At 46.3% G+C, this 18,176-nt stretch overlaps 1 protein-coding gene across 2 annotated transcripts in view; it reads left to right on the forward strand.

Annotated features, from left to right (window-relative positions):
• LOC111874138 overlaps positions 1-18,176 on the forward strand; it is a 611,561-nt gene that overhangs the window by 215,462 nt on the left and 377,923 nt on the right. For both annotated transcript variants that reach the window (XR_002844492.2, XM_023869365.2), the window contains exon 3: positions 15,612-15,658. The gene's annotated coding sequence lies outside the window, so the exon portion shown is untranslated. The remainder of the gene's footprint in view (positions 1-15,611; positions 15,659-18,176) is intronic.

Below are 18,176 nucleotides of genomic sequence, written 5' to 3' on the forward strand. Positions count from 1 at the left end.
TAAACCGCGAAAATAGCCTCTGTCCTGGCCAAGATTCGACGAAGGCGCCTCCTCAATACAGGACAGAAGCGCTACCGTCAGAGCTGACTTGCTGAAAGTGACGCCGTGTAGCTAGGCAAATAGATGCTAACGTTTCGGGGTAGCCTATCGTTCGTTGTGAGACAATGCATGTTGTGCTGTCTTCGGTCAGTCAGTAAACCGTCACTTGTGGCTACTGTAAAGGACGCCTTGCTATTGTCTGAGGAGCTTGCCAGCGCAAATGTGCTGAAGGTTTTTGATAAGACAGGCGTTTCTCGACAACTCGTTCCTCTTCTCTGAACGCAGTCCTGGATTTTCTTCTTTTGATGCCTTTCACGTGCCTAAATACACTTTGTAGGCCAGAGCTGCTGAACAAGTGACATGGGCGTGTAGAGGCTCGTAATCGGGTTTCATCATCACCAGTAACTGTCAGACGACAGGTCCGCAGTCTCTTCCAAAACAGTTCCTCCACTTAATGCGATCTTCTCTTTTTGGAAAGAGACTATCCAGGAAAAGTGATAATGTGGTAGTTTTTCCATTTGCTTTCCACACCGCAGTACAGCAGCCGTTCAAACCACTCTGGTCACGCCTGTTGCTATACGAACTTGAACCATCTCGAGCATCATTTGCTCTGTGCTTCAAGTCGCTGCTGATGACGCTGCTTCCGGCATCAGTTTTTGGTGTCTCTCTTCGTCTGATGCCTACCCTTTGACCTGCCCAGCAAGGGAGGCCCTGCCAGTAGCTACGCTACCGCTAATAGCTGGATTTATTGAAAACTTATAGAATGTAACTACAAGTAACTACGACAGTCTCACTGAATTACACATTCCAAAGATCACTAAGGTCTTCTCAGTATTCACTAGCCGTTGCTTGGTAGCGGCTTCAACGGCGGACTCTTCCATTCTTCTGGGTTCCCGAACTTTCCCGGCCTCAGCTACCAGCTTCTCACTTCTCAGAGAGTCAGAGTCAGAGTCAGAGTCAGAGTTACTATACGACTGGTGGTTTACCGCGAGGCAGCTCGTCTTGGCGTCAGCCCCTTGAGGCCCACGACCAGAGATTCTTTTCCCCAACTGAAGTCTTGCGGTAATAGTCCTTACGTAACATCCTCTCTGACGAGAAGATGACTCTCTTATGAATACGCTAGGCTTTTCGTCAAGTGTTTATTTTGCACATATAGCATGTTAACGAAAATCCTTCCTTTTGCACTACACACAAGTCCTCTGTCAGTACAGGCTTTACAGAGCAAATCATGCCTAAGTTACATATCTTACGCTACAACGGCAGCTTAGTCATTTGATCGGTCGTAAGCTTGATCACCGCCAAGTTTAAGCCTCTTATATTTTCCTTGTCTGGCCTCACCTTGCCCTATACCGCGAACATGTTCATTATCATGATTTTGTATGACTTATGCCTGTCGTCTGCACAATTTTGTTATATAATCGTAGACATACGGAAAGTTGAAAGCTGTGTGCAAGTCGCGGACCGGTGTGCGCCTTGGAAAATTTCCAGTGGTGAGCTCACTTCTCAGAACTACTAGTCCTCTTTATATAGCCCCAGCAAGGACCGCACAAAAAACGTTTCTTTCATTAATACATGTTCTCTTGTTGCCGGGGAAACAACGTGTCCAGAGAGCTGTTTCCTAGCATGTACTGTCGCCTGTTCACACAGCTGTTACTTGGCAGTGGGTCTACGTGCCACATAAAGTTGCTTGACTCAAGAAGGATAAGCTGGACGGAGCATATAGCATGCATGGGAAGGACAAGAAATATTATAGTCGAAAAGGCTGAGGGTAAGATTTTTAGACAGAAAGGCGGTAATGAGTGCTTGAATGAGGGTGATTCTTGAGTAGCTGAGCGGCCGTCAAGTTCTTAAGAAGATATTTCAGAATTTCCCTGGCAGCGCTCGCACCGCTGGCGGACAGACCGGAGTTTCTCGCAACTTCGCCGTCAGGTTCTGCCGCTTCTTGTGTTCAGTTTGGATGCAGACGAGTAATCCTCTCGACAGGCACACAGTTCAGTGAAGGTTCAGTGTGTCATGGGCCGCCTGGCATTTGTTAAGCACGGGTTTAATGTAGCCCTTCCGAGCATCAAGGGAAAAACATAGAGCAGTGAATAGCAGGAGTGTGGGTTTAAGGGGCAGGTCATGGAAAAGTTACGAGTTATACTGTTTGGGGCTTGGTGCAAGAGTCGCGACATTTTCATTTTCTCTTGTAATTTTCGAATCTAATTTAATGGCCTTTACAGCACAGGGAGCTTAATTGTGGCTAATTTAAGTAAGGGAGGGGAAGAACGAAAAGCATGCAGTAGCGACTTGGAACTTGGGACCCTTGAAGACGGAGGAAAACCAAGAAGTTTATGAAGCCGAAAGTTTACCTAAATTTAACTAAATATTTAAAAATTCAAATTTACCTCGAATACGGAGGAAAACCAAGAAGTTTATGAAGCCGAAGTTTACCTAAATTTAACTAAATATTTAAAAATTAAGATTTTACCTCGAAGAAAGCATCATGTATCTGTTACAAAGACTGGTAAGTTAATGATATTGTCACATGTACGCAGGTGTCTATAGACGGGTTTTCGGTAAATGGCTGGATATACTGGGCTCTATGATACAATACGTAACTGCACTTCACAATTAACCGTTACACACATGCGCACACACACACACACTAGTGTCCACAGTACGCTTTCACTGCCGTTGCTTGGCACCTGCTTTCAACGGCGGACGAACTCCTTCCCCTGGGTTCCCGAACTGTCCCCGGCCTCAGCTACCAGCTTCTAGCAATAACAGCTCATAGCGGCTGAACCTCAGCAGTTCTCTGGCTGACTGAAACTGCTAACTTGTCCTGCTTATAACATCTCGGCGCGGACCGCGTAGAAAACACCGTTCCTCTGTTGCAGGGTAATTATTGTTTAGCGATGGCATGACGTATTCCATTATTGCGTGAGAAGCCATCGGGAAGGACTGCTCTGAAAACACCGTTCCTGTTGTTTATGGGCCGCTGCCTAGTAACGGCCGTTTGTTGTGACTCCATAATTCTTGCTTTGAGCGAATATACCACAGTGCTTATGAAAGCGATGATAGGAAACTCACAAATATGAGGGGAGGGCAAAATTAAAGAGTTTAAATGTTGAAACCGGTGGTACACGCGAAGCTGGTGTGTACATGGATCGCTTCTGCACTGTGGTCGCGCAGCAACTAGCTGAAAGGCAGAGAAAGAAGGAGACATGGACGAAAGGATTCTGAGAACAGGAACAAATCAGGCGGAACCCCTAGCATGGCCACACGACCTGGCAGCAACACATAGTTGCCTCAATCACGGGAAAAATGGGCATCGTCTTTTTAGTTATGCAACCCGCAGCGGTGTATACACCAATGTGAGCCGTTCATTTCAATAATGTGTTTACACGGGTCAGCAAACGCAGTGGCAATTAAATATTGACGCAGAAGTGAGAGGCCTGAGTCGGCCATTGTATGCGTGCTGCAAATCTGATCGCAAAACAAAACAGTGGCAGGCGATACTCACCTGTTTGCCAACTCTTCACCATAAAACCCCCATCAGAATATGCACACCGCGCCTACTGTGTACCTTGCTGGTGCTCAACTACGCAGTAAAAGAATGCCGTCTTCTGGGATGTGGTGCCGTGTAGATCTAGTGTAAATCGACGTTTCGGAGGATCGTATCGTCTCCATCTTCAGAGTAGGAAAATCCGCGAGCTAGGAACCAGCGTGTGAAGTGGCTGTAGATCTACACGGCGCCACAACCCAGAAAACGGCATTCTTTATAGTCACTGCCGTAGAAACCTCAAACATTACATACGCAATAAAATATTGCACAAATGTAGTAAAACTGTGCCTTCGTGCCAGATTTTTCACACGTATGTGACTGATAACAGAAGTGAAATTTCCCCGACAGCATAAAGAAGTATTTCGAAACATGGGAGTCAACAACGAAGCAAATAACTAGTCTGCTACATGTTGCCTCCTTTTCAGTTCCCCCCCCCCTTGGCACTACAGCCCCAGTGGGCCTAGGCCTACCTCCATGAATTTCTCCGTTCACTTCGTTTTTCTAGATCTTACACATTCGGTAGGACTCCTTGGGCGGGTGGTCAGCTCGCCGCAAGGCCTCTACCTGTACACAAACACAGAAAAACGCACACACACAAACTGAACATCCATGCCCTGAGTGGGATTCGAACCCACGATCCCGGTTTCCAAGCGAGCGAAGACAGTATATGCCTTAGACCGCTCGGCTACCGTGACCGGCCCTTTTCAGATTTAGTGATTACAATTTTATACTCGTGCAATTATATTCTCCATGCGTGCTACATGCCCCAGTCGTCTGATCTCCTTGTTACGTAATTTTCTCCACCCGCCTGTTAGGTGCAAGTGTGCTCCTCAACACCCTGTTCTGAAGTGCCCTCAGTTCCACAAACATCTCCTGACTTCGCGCCCAATTTCTGGATACAGTTCCTACACGTACGTACATGGGGGGGAGGGTTCCAAGACGCTGCTAATAGCTATACAGAGCGTTACCGCTATGCCAACCTGCCCGCTTACAGCATTCCTTGTATGTTCGAAACGGAGCATGTTCTCAGCTTGCCGCTGTACCCCCACCCTCGCCCCCTCTCCCGGTTTCTACCTACCGTGGCGTCACATTGGCTTTGTAAACCTAACCCGAACATGTTTCGGTTGGGCGTCTGTTATTCGTCCGGGATTTGCATAACATTGTGGGCCCAGCCGTCTGTATCCGTTGGGCAGTGATCACGTCGCCCCATGTTGGGGGCTGTGTGACGTCACCTATATCTGTTGTGACGCAGTGAACTGGGGGTTCCGGTCGCCCTTGTAACTCCAGAAAGCCTGGATTGACTGATGTCGCAGCAGTGGGATCTCAATCCGTGGGCAATAACGGGCCCACAGGTTGGCTAACTTATCGGACTCTTCTATTTTGTACGGCCATGAACTCGTCTGTCCGTTTATTTTACGTTTTCGATCTTGTTGCTAGGCAACGACATCCAGTGGACAGTATTGTCTTCTGGTTTATAATGCCGTATAACTCAGAGAGAGAGAGAGAGAGAGCCTGAACGTATTACAGAAACGTAACGCCTCCATCTTCAGGGTCTAAACAGTAATGAATCTGAGTCCACTCCATCAATAGGGTATGTTCCTCCGAAACATCGGGCTGTCTTCCAATTATACGACCTTGGAATCAGGAAGTCACCGCCCCCTAAATCCAACAGCCGTATCCAGTTATTATAGTGCAAAAGCGATTTACGTCCACCGCTGCTTTTGTTGTTAGGCGACCGTTTATTTCATAAAGCTGTTACTGTGCGGCGTCACTGCAGTAAACAGGAGATAGCTTATCAACGCTGGTAAACAGTTCAGTCGGTATGCAACCCGAAATTTCTCACTGCTGCGTATAGTTAGTATTATGGCCTTGTGACGCCGTGTAGCTTGATAGGTACCAACGTTTCGGAGGAAGATGGCATCTTCGTCTTCAGGGTGCCCTCAAGACGACAGTATTTGCTTTCGTAACGTTGGCACCTGTCTACGTAACTGCACGACGTCAAAAAGAGACCTGTATGTTAAGTACATGAGACACGGTGTAACATTGCCTTAGCGGGGAATGTCGCGAGCTGTCCGAGCTGTTCATGCACAGAGACTGCCTAATCAACGCTTACAGAAGTTGCCTCTTGTAATCCACAAACTTGGGCTTCCTGGTTCGGGAACAAAGTTTCAGCTGCGCGGAAATTTCACCGCCTCTGGGAAAGCCGAACATATGGCAATATGAAGCTCTAATTAATGAGCAGAAACACAAATCCGTGCCCCAAGGAACCGAATGAACTATTAAACTGTTAGTATTGCAAAATTGCCCGTAAATGGCCAACTTAATACAGGAAACTTTAATGGCTTCCTTCATAAGACATTTAATGACAGATTACTGTCTCCTGTGACGTCACGCCTTGCAGTCTGGTATATCCTAAGGCATCGTTCCGGAGGAGCGTGGTACCTCCATCTCCATTCTCCTTGAAGATGACGACAGAGGAACCTCCGAAACCATGTACCAGAATACACGGCGTCGCATCCGAGAAATCAGTAGCTCCGATGTTAAAAGACCCATTTTTGAACGCTGTTTTCCTTCCAGTCACATTTCTACTATTGTTCAGTACTCATTTCCCCCCTCCCTGTCACTTGTGCGATAGCCCTGAGCACGCAGCACATTGTCACATCCTTTCGGTCTTGAACTTACGGATAACTAATTTGAAGTAGTTTATTGTACACGTAAGGTAACTTATTATTTCAGCTTAAAAACAACTTCCTCCCTCTGTAACCGGTCACGTGACTGGTCAGAGATGAAGCCCCCAACTTAAATTCGAAGATGTGAAAATGCGGTGCCTGATCAGAACTGTAAACATATCAGAGAGCGGTGATGTACCAGTATGAGATAATGAGGGAAATGGTGATTAGCGGGGGATACTCGAAGAAACTGCGTCTACCACGGGGTTTGAAGCCGAGTGTTCTCAATAAGAATTCAGTCTTCAATTCTGGGAACTATTCAGTAAATCCACGCAGAAGTATCACTAGGGGGTCTCGTAGCGTGAAGGTGCTCGGTTCGATTCAAAATCCCTTCCCTCGGTAGGCATATGAGGCTTGTGGGTTGTCGTCATGTACAAACGCGTTGTCCACCCGGTAGACACGTGGGAGTATGCTAATTCAGAATCTCCTCGCAACAGTTCTCAAGATTTTATATCACAATTCTGTAGTGTAGTCGCGTTTTAACCCTCAGAAAATCTCTTCAGTATTCCACCGCACCCTTTGTTACCAGTATTTAATACAATCCCCATTTCGAAGCGATAAATTCGTATGAATTGCAGTGGCGTCCGTTAATAAAGCCTTGCCTTCGCGTGAAGTTACATTCAGTTTCCTCGTTCGTTATAAATACAGTCCGTCTTCTTTGACTTGGTCATTTTGAACAAACTGCGCAGTAAATTTTGTCGACTTCGTTAACTGATGTGGTTAGTTAGTTAGTTAGTTAGTTAGTTAGTTAGTTATTAGAGAGGGTGGGTTTCCCCATGCACTTAGACCTGTAGTTGTACATTGTGCTTCCCTCTATGATTTCTACCAGCCTCTATATCCTGCCGGTATTGGTGCTTACCATCAGTCCCGCCCAGCCAGCGAGACCGGCTCTACTGGCTGAGAGGTATCTATAATGCTTCCCCCATCTACCGGAGGTATTAGTGACTGCTGTGGGGCGGCAAATGTCCGCAATTTTGCTCAGTGACCTCCTTTGGAGGTATGAGGTTCTTTTACGTGCCGTAAAGCTACGACACGGGACCCACGGCTTAAAGTCCCTCCCGGAGGACTTGTTCCCTGAATTTTTCCGCCCTTAAAAATCGACGACCTCCGCCGGGTATTTGAACCCGCGTACTACGAGTCATGAGGTGGGAACGTTACCTCTAGACTACGGAGGCCGCTAACTGATGTGGTTTGTACGGTATGAATGAATTAATCGAAGGGGGAGGGGGCTTTAGTTATAGAGCGTCACTCTTCCGACATATCATCATGTGGTGATTAGATCGTTATACCATCATTAGAAAGTTACTAGATTCTTATCTTCTTAATTGTTTAACGGCGGTGTCAGTATCGGATGGTAGGACACTAGATAAGTTGGAAAGAATTTGGAAGGAGACAGACATGGTTTAGTCGAGGTACTTACCCATGAATTTCCCCGGAAGGACTGAGGAAACCCACGAAAGACATCGGTCGAGATGGCAGGGGTTCCGGCCGAGATCTGAAAGGAGCGCCTCCCGAATATATATGTCTGGAGCGTTACCTCCAGGCCACCCTGTTTGGTGCTAGTAGATTGTTTTCAGCAAACGAAGGGAACAGGTTCGCAATGCACAGGCAGGACTGTACGCGCGCTGTACGTATATTCCAACTCTTTGAAGGCAAAGTCGTCCATGTGGCCTATGAAGACATCTAGAGGTATAGCTCCACTTTCCTTGACCTCGACACTAGATGGAGATGAGTGGTCAGCTACACGCCCCTATCGTTTTAGCAAGAACTTTTGGTACCCTCCAACTCTTCGAAGTATGTTGTTAGGACCATACAAAGAAGAAGAAGAATAAAAATAAGTGGGGGGGGGGGGGAAGAAACTCTATCTCCTATTTTGAAGGTTCCCAGGCAGTGCCCGCTTGTCTTTCTGGTATAGGTAGAGCATATAATCGGATTATTTTAAATATTTTTATGACGCTTGAAGGGTGCGTTATAGAAAAATTTTTGCTAACGTTGGGAGGGCTATATTAGGGCGAAATTTTGATGTTACCAATGAGAGGGCTGCCTGTGAAGCATGCAGTGCAACGTGGGGTAGAAATGCAATATAAAAATTCAGTCCGTACCTCACAGGAAACACATTACGTCTCCGCTACAAAGCCCAACCGGTTACTGCTGTTTAGGGAAGTAATCGCTGTTTATTGTGAGAACCATACGGAACACACAAATACACTGTGTGGGCAGAATGCAGATCTTTTTAACGTTAAAGCAGGTGGTGCTCTAAAGGGTTAATTAGACGTGTAGTTGACGTCTCGTTGTCGCAGATGAAATGTGGTGTATTCGGTTTATTTACGATCGTTTTCACTCGTCATACTCAGATGATTTGCTGGCCTGATGCTGCGTATGTGAGTGGCTGGTCACTAGTGGGGGAGGGGGTTGCTGGGGGCAGACCCCCCCGCACGCTCAATGCACCAGTCCGTGCCACTGCGCTCCTAAAGTATGCAACCCACTGACACGATGGTTGGCACCCGAGTGTCCCAAGCCCCAACAACAACAACATTGTTCTTTCACGAGCGTTGGCCGTCTGGAAGCTGAAGAGAGACGGTAGGAGTTGCCTGCTATGTAGATGCAGTTCTCGGTTCAGCTGTCCTGAGGCATCAACTCTTCTAATTATATAGAAATCCTGTTCCTGTCTCACAGAAAAAACACTGCGTCTCCATTGCAAAGACCAGTTGAATACTGCTGTTAGGGAAGTATGAATGTATAAGGGGTGGGCCTTCTCGGCCCTTGCACCTCGACCTACAGTGGTCTAAAACGCGTGGTACATATAGTTACCAGTGTATTTAGGCCGCGCCATAGCTCAAGTGGTTAGTCGCTGGCTTCCCATCGCGGCGGCCCGGGTTTGATCCCGGGTCTGGTCAAGTGGGATTTGTGGTGGACAAAGTGGCCCTGGGGCGGGTTTTCTCCGAGTACTTCGGTTTCCCCTGCCAATCTTCATTCCACCAAACTCTCCATCATCATAATCACCCGGGGCAGGTACAATAGGCCAATCAGTGGCCGCCGTGCCGAGTGGACCCAGTTGGACTCCACCCCCCACCAAGCGAATTAAAAAAAATTACCAGTGTATTTTAAAGGGTTAGTGATAACCAATGAACCATTGCCGTCAAACACGGGCAAATTAACATCTTGGCCATAAATGGCTTGTATGTATATATATGTTGTATCTCTGTAAACTGATTCTTCGGAACCCGTAAGTGCACCATCCCGTAATAAATACTAATTCACCCTAATCTTGTAAGATTAATTTTGACGTCTTCCCATCTACGCCCTGGTCTTGCAAGTGGGATCTTTCCTACAAGATTTCCAACCGAATTCCGGTAAAAGTGAATCGATGTAGACTGCGGTTATTGTGGTCGTGCTTTGTGTGCGCAGGTGTTCGCAGATGTCAGTGCTATCTTGCGGCTAATTTCGTAATGACAGGGCCTACAACTGGATGCAGCAGTAGCTACAGCGTGTGAATTGCTTCATTTGGCTTAATGACTCCCCGTAACTACGCTCACACGGCGAGCGGGTGGAGTGTCTGATGAAAACAATTAATATGAACAGTGCAGCTTCTGGAGACAGAAATCCATTACGCTCTGTACGTTATATGTATATACCAGGTTCCTATCGCAGCTGACGTAAGCATGACGACATTCTGTACTCGTAAAGGCAAGTCCCTGGGACTTAATGCCACTTTGTGAAGACATCGCTATGGCTGCTGGCGCGGAGAACAAGGCATCCGCTTGTTTGCATTTCTGAAAAATAAATCGAAATTGAAGAAAAGAAAGAAATACGCTAAATATGATCGATAAATTAAAACGAATGTAAAAATAATTATACCTCTGAATTTAACTTTTTATCAGTTTCAGTAATAACATTGTTAAACGGTTTAGACGTAAATTTGTAGGATTTTTTTTTTGTTTCCCCCTTTGGAAAAACTGGCTTGCCCTTTTTGGACAGAATATTGGCGGCATGCACTGGTATAGCTCCGCGAGTTCTTAACCTTCGATACTGGACAGAGGTGGGCGGTCCCGGCCGCCTTACCCCCAGTACCCATTGGATAGGTGTATGGGTGAGGCACTAGAGCAAGTCTAGACACTGTGGAGAAGAGAATGAATGACCACTAGCTGACTGAGCTACCCCAGCTCTCGATAACACTGTGCGTATGATATAAATTAGGCCACGCCATAGCTCAAGCGGTTAGTCGCTGGCTTCCCACCACGGCGGCCCTGGTTCGATCCCCGGTCTGGTCAAGTGGGATTTGTGGTGGACAAAGTGGCGCTGGGGCAGGTTTTCTCTGAGTACTTCGGTTTCCCCTGCCAATCTTCATTCCAATTGCTCCTTAATCACCCTCACCTATCATCTGGGGCTGGTACAATGGGCCAGAAGTGGCCGCAGTACAAGGGACTTAGTCCCACCCCACTAGCAATAAAAAAAAGATATAAATTATAATGCATTGCGTAGGGCGTGGTTCTCTCGTGCCCTGAAGGGCCATCATGCCGCACTGCAGAGGGCTCTGACGCTAAGTCTTGAAACACCCACGCACAGCACAGCCTGTGGGCACGTGAACCGGTTTGCTGTTTTTTCTGAATAAGTCTCGAACCCTACCCCTGTCGGTAAGAGACCCCGACGAAGGAGTTGGAAAGCAACTCATTAAGGGCGCGCAGGAAACCTAAAGGCAAGACCTAAGAATAGATGGGGCGATTTTATTAAAATGGATCTTGAGGAAACAGTTTGTGAATACGTAGATTGGATTAATCTGGCTCGGAATATGACCCAGTGGTGAACTCTCGTGACCATGGTAATAAGCTTCGTTTTCAATAAAAGGCGGAATTTTTTGACTAGGTGAGCTACTGTCAGCTTTTGAAGCACTGCTCAGTGTATACACGCGGGGCAGTGGAGTGAAGTTATGCTATTGTCCTACGGAACGCGATGGGGAGAACAGGAAAGCAGTTGCTAATGATCACGTCCCAGAAGATAGCCAATCAGGTGGCTGGATCAGGCCAGCAGGCAACTCCGTATCCCACCGCGTCAGTCAGTCACACAACCTCGCCCATTTGCAGTTGTGAACAATAAACACACGAACTACGCGTAGAAACAGTGCTGACGCTTAACGTCTTCCGGGACATGACGCCGTTTAGTCTGGTAAATATACGAGTAAGAAAGGGAAGCCTATGTACAGGACTCAGAGCAAAGCAATCGAGACAATGCCAAATTGCACCGGTTCTGAGCAGGGATAGCTCAGTGAGTAAAGCGGCTGACACACACGCTGGATGACCGAGGAAGTGGGGTTCGATTTCCTGCAAGGGCAATAGTTTTTTCTCATCTCCATAGCTACCAGGCCGACTCCGAGACCAATCCAGCCTCCTATAAAACGAGGACCGAGGGATGCTTACCCGGGAGGTACAGCGGCCGGGGCGTGAAGCTAACAATTTTCCTGTATCTAGTGCCGATGTTAAGAATGATGGAGCTTTACCACCACTCCCCCAACAACCCTGTGTCTCGCAGTCAGCTGTCATCTTTGCGGGGATTCTCGCACGGTATAGAAGTTACCAGGGAGGTAACCCCCCCCCTCCGATAAATCCCTTTGGTTGATCCGAATCGATTTATGGATTGTGTGCGTTGCAGTATGAAGCTTCCCCGTCGAACTGTTTCATAAAACCGGCTCTTAATCCTGTCCCGAGGGGATGTGAGAGACAAAACAATTGTGTAGCGGGTGCGGTGTTGACAACTGTCAGATAAATTCTATGGGGGGGGGGGATGAAAACGAAATATATGATCGTGTATGTGTATATTATATTGGAATCGCAAGCCGCAGTAATTTTTTCCCCAGCCTACAGAACATTAGTTTGGGGAAGGCAGACAGCTTACCGCGTTTCACTGATACCGTAGCTATTGGTAGATGGAGTGCAGCTCTGCGTTTGAATCTGATTTGTGCAGCAACATGGGAAAACGTGATTCATGTGCCAATTCCAAAAAGAAAAATGCACCACACGTTTAAAGAGAGATCCATAGTTTCGTATTTAATGTACGCGAAGCCGTCCTATATATCTACGTTGATGGACAATATGAAGCTAGGCAACCCGTCCTACAACCTCCGCCTTCACTGGCAGTATCAGAACGTACCGTGGCTGAAACCTGAAAGAAGGAATGACAAAAAGTGAGAAATTAAAGTCTGTTGATCTTATTTAAAACATTTGAAATGAGGAATTGAATTTCATACAAAAAGAAACCTTGCCGCAAAACTTGCACATCGCTTTAATAGCCGTGACTACCGTACATATTGGTAATAGTACGGAATGAATTCGATAATATCTTTGGGTGTTTTCTGTTAGGTCCGCAGTAGGAAGCAGTAAACGATGATTACATATTAATATATTTGAGTTAAACCAAGGAGATGAGATTACTAGTGCATGTAGCATGCACTGGAAAGGTGAAGCGTATATAATTTTAGTTCAGAAATAATGGGTGGGGAGCCGGTGGGATAGCTCAGTCAGTATAACGGCTGTACTGCGATCTACACCAGCGGGGTTCGATTCCCTGTAAGGGCAAGACATTTTTCTCTTCTCCGCAGTGTCTAGACCAGCTCTTTGGCCTACCCAGCATCCTGGCCAATGGATACCGGGAGCTCTATTCTCGTAGTAAAGCGGCCGGGACGTGAAGCTGACTACACACCACTATCTAGTGTCGAGGTTAACAATGGTGGAGTTATACCTCCACTCCCACATATGTCTTCATGGCATAATTAAGCACAAGGATAAATTTACCTTTTTAATCATGAGAGGATATAGAGTGGATTCATCTGGCACAAGATACGGTCCCGCTGTTGAGAACACGGTAGAGGACTTGAAGATTTCTCACCAGCTGTGTGACTGTCAGCTTCTCAAGCAGCAGGACTCTTGTTCCATGTAGCTTCGGTCCGCCGTGTTCCCGCCGCTACACCCCATGATCCTACAGAGCTTGTGATTTGCTTCCTGTTTCACTCTCATTCATGCCTGCTTCCGTGTCTGGTCTGTCTTGTATACATATATCTGTTGCTAGTTACCGTCAACATGACTGCTTCAGCCCGGCTGTCTGCATATCGTGAAAACGCAACGCCATCTGAAAATGTAGAGAAGACATGAAGTAGTTAATTACCGAGTTCGGAGAACTTGGCCTGCCGGAAATCGCGGTGCCTTGTTTACAGACGCGTCTGATCTGATTCTTTCTTTGGAGCCTGAGGTTCATGCATATAACACAGTTCGTACCTCACAGGAAACACAGTGCCCCTTCATCATAAAAACGAGAGAGGAGGGGTGAAAGTGTGGTAGAAGAGTAGGCTAAAGTGAAAGGTGAAAAGTCATGCGAGAAGCGAGAAATATTTTATTGTGGGGTGAGAAAGAGCACCATGTTCTTAGAATGTTCCCAGGCTTCGCCCTCTCGTCCTTCTGATAGCGAAGTGTGAAAGTGAAGACGTTATGATGGTTAGAAGCAGTTGCTTGGGACAGGGGCCGCGGGGTTTTGCTTTTCTGAATTAGTATTGAACTGCTTAATTTGAAGGGAAAAAAATGTGACTTTGACAGCAACGGAACTTAATTTTGTTGAATTTAAGTGGTGAAGCCTGCATTAGAAATGCGCTGTAGCAACTGGGAACTTGGGAACCGCCTCAGCACTTGCTTTAAGACAGAGGGAACCCACTGAAAACCTTGATCAAGCTGGCCGGTCGCAGGACCTTGTGTTTGCAAACTGCTTTCTAGCCAGCAGTCCGGCATTAAACACGCGAACCCTAACGCCAGTCCCTACCTGGCCGTTGCTTTGTCTGAAAGAAGTGTACGTATTTATTTTTACATGGGAGTCGGGATAACTCAGTCGGTATAGCGACTGGCTACGGGCTGGACGACGGAGGGGTCGGAGTTCGAGTCCCGGTAGGGTCAAAATTTTTCTCTTCTCCACGTCGTCCAGACCGGCTCTGGGGCCCACCCAGCCTCCTATCCAATAGGTACCGGGGCACTTTCCCCGGGGGTAAAGCGGGCGGAGCGTGAAGTAGACCACTTACTTCCAACTAGTGCCGAGGTCAAGAAAATATGGATCTGTACATCCATTCCCCCATACGTCTTCATGGCGTAGTGCTTAATTAGTTAAGTACAGGGACAACTTTACCTTTATTTATTCTTAGAGAGCTTTCTTTCTATGGACCACCTCTGTGGTCTAGAAGTCAGAGTTCCTGGCTACAGATCCAGAGGTCCCGGATATGATTCCCGGCGCTACCAGTTTTTTTTTCTGAGGAGTAATGGGTCTGGAACGGTGTCCACTCAGCCTTGCTGAGGATAATCGAGGAGCTATTTCAAGGAAATAGCGGCTCCGATCAAGAAAACTGAAATTAACGGCCGTGAGGATTGTTTGCGCTGACCACGCGACACCCTCTATCCGCTGAAGCTGGCATAACATTTGCGAAGAGAATACATACCTATGCACGCATACAGGCGTGAAAAACATACATAAATTTATATTTGTGATTATTTGAGTATTCGAACCGGTTAATGAAGTTTGAGTTCAGTTCTTACCTCGTAGGAAACAGCGCGTCTTCACTGTAGGGCCAGCCTATTAGTGTTGTTTCGGGAAAGGCGTAGTGCTTCTTTACACGGGGGCAACTTTTCTGTCCGGAATAGAACGTTCGCCATTCTTACGTTTCTGTGAACTTTCTGGACTCACAGCTCTTAACAATTCACAGAGCCATGTGCTGCCTTCGAAAGTATTAACAGCCTTAGAACTGATTTCATGAGACAGATGTTTATTTAAAAGCTGATATTCGCTCATCTCTTCAGAATTCCTGACCTTTTATGGAACTCGGAGATCTACCATGTTCACAATATCTCACACTGTACCCTATCCTGAGCCAGATTAATCCAGTCCACAATTTCACATCCCGTTTCCTTAAGAATCATCTTTATACTTTCATCCATCCACACCTGGGTCTCCCAATTGATCTTTTACTTTCAGGTTAACGTAACTTAAATATTTCATGCATTTCTCAGGTGCAGATGTGTTCTACATGCCCCGCCCATTGCAGTTTCTAATAATATGGGATTATGAAGCTCCTCGTTAGGCAGTTACCCTCGTCCTCATGTTGCTTCATCCCTCTGAGTTCCGGATATTCTCATCGGCCACTCTCCACACATGTCCTTCCCTTGGGATAGGGCGCCACACGATTCAACAGGTGGAACTTATGTTATAATGTCTGGGTTTTGGGGCAGAGTTTCGGCAGATACCTAGTCAATGCTGCATTCTCTTCTTTACAGGTTAGACCCAGTGGACCCCCAGACAGACGGCCCCCGTGTACAGTGAGGTAAGGGGCATGAACACACTGCTCAAATTCTCTATGGTTGCTGTTGCTAACGCTCTTTCATTTTTCAGAAAGTGGCTGCAGTTTCTTCGCTCGAATGTTGACAGTAATTTAATCCAGATATTCTTATGCTATTAGTGTAAGACTCATTTTAGTATTATCTTCCCAGTTAAGCCCCTTTAATGATGCAAAGTTAAAAGGGGCAGCTTCTTAAAGATATTGATAATAATGTGAATGTATTGATTAATCGACTCCCTAGAGTTCTTAAGCAGGCGATCTGATTTTCATGTTACAATCTTATAGGTTAGTACCACTGATTCGAAGGAACATAAGATACTGCTCCCATCCTGATACCTTTATCCTGATTACAGAGTCGGTAAATTCCTCCGAAACCTTAACAGCTTCCAACCGGAGTACAAACCGGTCCTGCTATCCTTAAGACCGAAATGTGAAATTGTGTGAGATGCCGGGTTTGGATTATGGGCAATTTTGTGATATTCGCTTAAGTGGCTTACGTAACGAAAAGGAGAGCGAGAAGTATGTTACACACTGACGTACCTGGAGTGCGCTTCAGACAAGCTGTGCAACGCCGCTGACATATCTGGGTTGCATAACGCCACTGAAATATGTGGCATGTGTTTTTGAAACACTTGGGCACGCAATGAGGGAACATAATTATGTGTGTCAGTTAATAACAACTGATGAAGTGCGCTTGCTCTGTTTTCAATATTTTGTTTCTGTTTTAGTGATTAGATTTGTGTCGCCGAAATGAACATTAGGGAAGATAACCGTAAACCGAACTGGGTTGAGTTGTGGGGTAGGGGGCGTGGTGATACGCGTGAAATGACCCCACAGGTATCAGTTCTGGCGGGCGGACACTCTCGCTGGGACTCACTCACGGGTCTATTTATGTATTCAGCAAATAACAGACGTGTGTTATCGCCTCACACAGGCGAGCCCTCTCCACGTGACGAGCAGGACGCGACGAATATCCGGGCCATAACCGAACTTCTCGTCCTGCGTGTTTGGTGCTGGATGAAAAATGGATGGAGGGGGTGGTGGTGTGATACAGGCTATGCCCACCCCCACACTTGGATTTTTGGTAACATATCGGAAATGAAGCAAATGAAGGAAATATGACAAATATTAATATCAAAGAAATAAAATTATTGTTACAAATTTTATTTCTTCCGTGTTGGAAATTCTAGGGCGATTTTTCTTTGGTTTTGCCTTGTCCTATGCCGCGAACGTGTCCATACTCATGATTTTGTATGACTTCTGATTGCTTCCTGTACAATTCTATTATATAATCGCATGCATACGGAAGGTTGAAAGTCATGTAGACCTTTGGAAATTTCCAGGTTTCCAGTCAGACTCAAAGTCAAAGTCACATTGCGACTGACGGTCAGTCAGTCGGTAAGTCTTGGTGTTGAGTCACATCTGGGGCTCATGACCAGATATTCATTGCTGTATGACAGTTACAGTCTTGTTTTTGTGGGGCGCCCTCTCTGACGAGAGGATGGGTCTATATTTTGTATATGCTGCTGACCCTTGCCAGCGCAGTCTTTTTCAGGTCCGAGTCCCTTGGGATTCGTGACCGTACTTTACTGTCTCAGATTTGAGACTTCCCTTCTCGTCGCCGCCTACGACTCGCAGGGTCACGGTGGAGGTATTCGACCCAGCCACCTCACGGGTGACTTTCCTGAAGGCCGTCTAAGTATATAAATCCAGTTCGTACCTCACAGGAAACACATTACGTCTCCGCTACAGAGACAAACAGGTTAATGCTGTTTAGGGAAACAGTCACTGTTTATGTGAGAACCATACGGAACACAGAAATGCATTGTGTGGGCAGAATGCAGAGTTTCGATATATTAAAGCAGATGGTACACATAGTTACCGCTATGGTCTGAGAGCTAACAAGTGTCGCCTGTGGAGGGTATCCGCGTGCCAAGCTCATATATTCCTGCATTTATGAAGCACTCCATTACCGCTTATTAGTGCCCTATTACTGTAGACTGAGGACTTCATACTGGGTGATGTGTATTGATCGCCGGAAGTTACGGGTATCTGCTCTCGACGGATTTGCCCCGTGGAACATTCAGTGAAGGTTGGGTTTCACTTCGAAATTTTATGCTTGCCTCTTCTGATAGTTACTGTGAAACTTGAAAGCAGAGTAGTAATTATATATATGCCACCTGCTTCTCAACACACATTGAATTTGTGCCCTTCGTATAATTTACGCGAATAAAATTACGTTGTAGTATTGCGGTTTCTGTGAGATAAGAATCCGGTTTTAAAAGCAATTTAAATTAATTTGGAGCTCCGTGGTGTCAAAGAAGCATTTATATCTACTTTACGAAATCAGCACTTCGCTTCTCTGGGCATCCCAACCAAAACCAAAGACCGTATTGACTAACTGCAAATTATAGAACACAACTAATTTATGTTGAGTGACCATGAAGAGTACAGTTTTCTGGGTTGTAATGCCCTATAGTCTTAAGAAATTTCGGTGTTTCGG

The sequence above is a fragment of the Cryptotermes secundus genome, unplaced genomic scaffold, assembly GCF_002891405.2.
Source record: "Cryptotermes secundus unplaced genomic scaffold, Csec_1.0 scaffold26, whole genome shotgun sequence".
Classification (NCBI taxonomy): domain Eukaryota; kingdom Metazoa; phylum Arthropoda; class Insecta; order Blattodea; family Kalotermitidae; genus Cryptotermes; species Cryptotermes secundus.